The sequence below is a fragment of the Tamandua tetradactyla genome, chromosome 13 (genome assembly GCF_023851605.1).
Source record: "Tamandua tetradactyla isolate mTamTet1 chromosome 13, mTamTet1.pri, whole genome shotgun sequence".
Taxonomy (NCBI): Eukaryota; Metazoa; Chordata; class Mammalia; order Pilosa; family Myrmecophagidae; genus Tamandua; species Tamandua tetradactyla.
The window spans coordinates 96516747-96521739 of record NC_135339.1 but is presented as its reverse complement, the minus strand read 5'-3'; the positions used below and the strand labels follow the sequence as shown (position 1 = coordinate 96521739).

Sequence of the window (4993 nt, the reverse complement as noted above, 5' to 3'; positions counted from 1 at the left end):
GACTCTAGTCATAAATTTAGAAAATTCTAGCAAACATTAATGATAAATGAAGATGTGTACATGACTGTAATTTCCAAGTGACGAGGTTAGTATTGGATGAAGCAGTGAAGAACACAAACACTTACAGGCTAGAAGCAGAGGATAAGTCACAGAAAATGATGAAAAGAAGGAAGAAGTGGATGGGAAGGAGAAGATTGAGAAAGAACTAAACCCATAATAATGACGAAGAGCTTTTGTACAAATTAAAAACCAAAACAAATCTTTCTGGTGATGGCAAAGCTTCTTGGTTAGAAAATGATGCTGCCCTTTTCTGAAAGGAAAGATAAATTAAAATAAACCTGTGCTCTGCAGGTCTCCAAAGGGAAGTCTGCTGACACCATCTTTCATCCCTTCCATGGTGCCAAGGCCATGACATTCCACAGACATAGTGAAGAGCAGTGAAACTTGTCTCTTCCCCAAACTCTTGCCAAAGGAGCTGGGTCCAGGTGAGGTCTACAAAATGGGATGTCAAGAGAGTGATATCAAGATGCTCCAAGCAGTGAGCATAATGGGCCTGACCTTAGAACCCTAGACCCCACTCTGAAAGAAGAATAGGCAATGTTACCCACACATGAAGACTACAGCTGTGCTCCCTGGTGCTCCAGTATGGGTGAAAACATCAGTGGACCATGGGGGGAAGATACAGAGGATGTAACTTGCTGGGCCTCTTCCTGTGACTCCTGATTACTCACTATCCCTCTGTTTGCAGCTTACTTCCTGCTTTCATGAAGCCCTGAGAGCATCCAGGCAGTTCCTTCTAAGTTTCCCATAGAAGATGTTCAGCTCCCATTAAGGAGCACATTACATGAATTACCTTCTTTTCCTTGCTACATGTACCAGATTACTAAAGTTAATTTTTAATTAATTCTTAGCATCTATAAAAATTCACCTTGGCAATCTCCTTTCATTTACTGAACATGGGAAACACCTTCTTGAGAGCCACTTTTATGTTCTTGTTGTGCACAGTGCAGATGAGTGGGTCCTGGGTGGGGCTGACCGCAGTGTACATGACAGTGATCACCTTATCATTTTCCATGGAGGAGCCAGACCCTGGGAGAAAGTAGGTATAGATGAGAGTGGAGAAGTACAGACAGATGATTAGGAGGTGGGAGGAGCAGTTGGAGAAGGCTCTGCCCTTGCCCTCGGCCAAGCAGATGCACAGGATGCTGGCAATGGTGAAGATGTAGGAAAACATGGTGAGCAGGAAGGTGACCCCCCCCACAGCAAACACCTGTGATGACAATCAAGATGTTGTTCAGATACGTTGGGCCACAGTTGAGCAGCGGCAGTGTGAGGACTTCACACAGGAAGTGATGGATCTCATTGGGCCCACAGAACATTGGCTGTGCCATCAGGCCAGTGTTCACAGAGGTGTTGATCCCACTGACTGCCCACATGCTGCCTGCCAGCAGGACACAGAGGGGCCTGCTCATCAGTAAGTGGTAGTGCTGGGGCTGGCTGATGGCCATATAGTGTCCATCGGCCATGACCATGAGAGCAGCAGCTCAGTGCTCAGATACCTCCTCAGGAAGAAGTGCTTCATCATGCAGCTTCTGTAGGAAATGTTTCTGCCCTCTCCCATCAGGTTCTTCAGCAACTTGGGGAGAACAGTGGATGTGCAGATGATGTCTGAGATGGCCATATTGGTGAGAAAGAAGTACATCAGGGTGTGGAGGTTTGGGTTCAGGCAGATGGCCATGACGATGAGGCCATTTCCAGCAAGAGCAGTCAGGTAAAGGAGGAAGAAGAGAACAATGAAGAAACCCTGAAGCTGGGAGTTTTCTGAGAAGCCCTGCAGGACAAATTCCACCATGGCCATGTGGGTGGTTGCTACCTTTGGGTGAGGAGTGTCTCTGGGGACTGGAAAAGCAGCAGATGCCTGGTAGAAGAAGGGATGGGGTGGGTGATGGTTCTCTCTGTGCTCAGGTCCTGCTAAGACACTACAGGATGTGTATGGTGGTGACTTCATCCTAAGAAACACATGGCTAAGATATTAACGTAGGTCCATGCACTAAGGGAGACAATCCAAGGAATAACTCTCCCTTCTGGACCCACTGCAATCCCTGGAACACCTCCCAGCACTCAGAACTATCTGTCATGACAGCCTCTGCACCTGGGTGGTGGCTGGGGAGGCAGAGTTTGGTAAGTTACATAGAAAGTGCAGCCTGTCTCACTTTAATTGTGACTATTTCCTACATTAAACTGACATGTGAAAGTGGCTTGTAGATGGTCCATGGAGGTTAGAAGACACAGATATCCAAATGGACAGGCCAGAGGGCTCCACACCTCTGTGCTCCCAAAGAGGAAAACCATCTCAGCTGGGAATGGGGCAGGCTGTACACAGCGCATTGTCTCAAACACAGGATGGAATTCTCCCCCTCAGTAGGGGCAAGGTGGACAAGACTGATGGGCTCAGGTGGGGATTTCTGGTGACCTGAGGGGTCAGCTACTCGGGGTGCAGCCTGGGGAGTGGCCAGTGGCACCAGAGAAGTCTGCATGTTGGGGTGTGGCCACCAGGCTTGGAAAAACAGGGGACACTGTCAGAGCTTGTGTGCTTAACCTGCCACCAAGTCTTCAGTTAAAACCACGAACACCCCACCCTGTCCTGTCCACTCTGCACTGCTCTCCAGAAATGGGGAGGAGATGCACCATGGCCATCCAGGTTGCATCTGGATATAGCTGCTGGCAGGAGCCCAACTCCACACTGGAATTCCATCCATGTTCTCCTGGGCTTAGTGGGAAGCTTATCAGGCTGTGCTGGGGATGTGGATGCAGAGAAGAAAGGAACAGACCCAGCCTAGAACCCCCAGGGCCTCCAGCCAATGCACCCACCCAGCTCAAGACCTATGATACCCTAACCTCCAGCATCCCAACACTGACCCTGGCCCCTCAGACAGAACCTGGCCATAGCCAGACTAATAGACCATCTTTCTTGAGTTCCACGTGGCTGCTCAAGCTGCTGCCAATCCATCTCCCCAAGGTGAACACTTTCCTCTACCTGCCAATTCCTGTACATCCCAGGTCCAGGCAACCCAGGAAGAGGGAGGATCCCAGCAACTGCCCTGGGAGATTCCCCTGGGTAAGAAGTTCCTGAAACAAGGAGCTGTCAACATGTACATCCTATCCAGGGGTTGGTTTCTTCCCAGTGCCCCATGAACAAAGATTCTGCAGATTTGCAGAAATATGTACCTGGCCATAAATACCCAGAGGGCAGAGCTCAGGAACAGGTGTTCTCAGGATCCTGTAATAGTGCTGACTGTGATCGGCTCACTCTCCTAGCCCTGTTTGCCCCCCACCCTTACAAGACCCGAGGAGTGCACAGGCTGATGACTGGAGCCCAATCTGTGTCCCTGCAGAACTGGGGTGCTAAAGATGCTGCAGGATGGAGTGGGGGCTCCACACACCAGGGGCTCACCTCCAAGGATCACACAGGGGCCATGCAGCAAACACCCTCCACATTCCCTTCTCCCCTATACACACGACCATCCCAGTGCAGGCACAGGTGACCAAGCCCTCCTCTGGTCCCTGCAGACCAAGTCCACGCTGATGTCCAGGGTGCACTCTGCCTACACATCTGCACATTCACCACAGGGCCTTCCGTTCTAGATTCACAGGGAGCTGACTTGACACCTCCAGCTCCAGCAGCCAGAGCAGCTCCTTTTACGGACCTTGACCTATTCTAGAGGCAAAACCACAGTGCCTGTTGCCCTCTTACTGATCAGCTTCATGGGTGGGGCTGGAGGCAGCAGAGCCCAGGAGCACAGAGAGTCTTGGGGCTCCTCTGGGCTTCAGACTGAAATGGCAAAAGACAAGAAGGACTGGAAGGCAGGGGCATGTTTTCCACAGTAAAACTGTCTATGCAGAAACACTGAAAAAAAAATTAGGGAAGATAGTTCAAGAGCCAACTGAAGGGATAGACACATGGAAATCCACTGACAATATACTCTCTGTCCATATATGGGAACTATCCCCAGTTGCTTACTATCTAGACAGAAGATGCTCCCATTTTAATGAGAGATAAACAATGTTCTGGTGTTTCTGGAGTGATAGGGGCAAGATGACAACTTAGTGAGGTGCAGAATTTAGTTCATCCTCCAGAGCAGCTAGTAAATACCCAGGAACAGTACAGAAAAACTGCTGGGACTACCTCAGTGACTGGACACACACATATACCTGTCTAGATAAGCTGGACAGGCTGAGACCCCAAACAGAACTGCAAGTCCCCCAAGCAGCAGAGGCCAGTGGCCCTTCCCTACAGGTGTGCAGGGTTCCCCAAGGGGAAAAGAAAAAGACTACTAGCAGCAGTGGTTTAGCTCAACCAATCTCCACTTTTGGAATTAATTAACAAATTCTGGCTACTGAAAATAGACCCCCAGCACAGAGAAATGTGGAAATAAGTGTTAAAAGTACTAAGGGTTTTTGCCCCAACAGAGTGGGGGTGGGGCTTTCAGAAAAAAACCCGAGACTTTTTTAGTCAGCACAGAATACTGCAAAGGGGCTGAACCCAGGGTTCCAGGAAGATGGCAGAATATATAGGTTGCATTCATCCCTGCTCCAAAGAACAGCTAAAGAAGGGGCAGGAAGGCAACTGAGATGGATGTTCCAAGAAAGAAGAAAGTCTTCTACACCACATAAGGATGCCTTGGTTAGAAAAGCTGAAGAATTGAGATGCAGAGAACCAGAGACCATCCAGCTGATGCAAACAGCCTAACACACCCCTTTCCAAATGGAAATCCAGAGCCCTCAGGAGTGCATAGACAGGAAGACCAGGACTAGAAAGGCTCTGTGTCCCCCATGTCACACCCTGATCCTGTGCACCAAGGTCTCCCTGAGCTGCACCACATACTCATAGCCTCCACACCACACCTCTACTATCCTACAACTCACACCCCATGCTCAAAGGCACCCAGCATAGCACCCCCAACCTGTGCCTATACCTGTGCTGCAACCCAAC

General features: G+C 49.6%; 1 pseudogene; it reads right to left on the bottom strand.

The window, feature by feature from the left end:
* Window positions 1-943: 943 nt before the first annotated feature.
* On the bottom strand, window positions 944-1852 carry LOC143654487 (olfactory receptor 13A1-like; annotated as a pseudogene).
* Between the last annotated feature and the right edge of the window lie 3141 nt (window positions 1853-4993).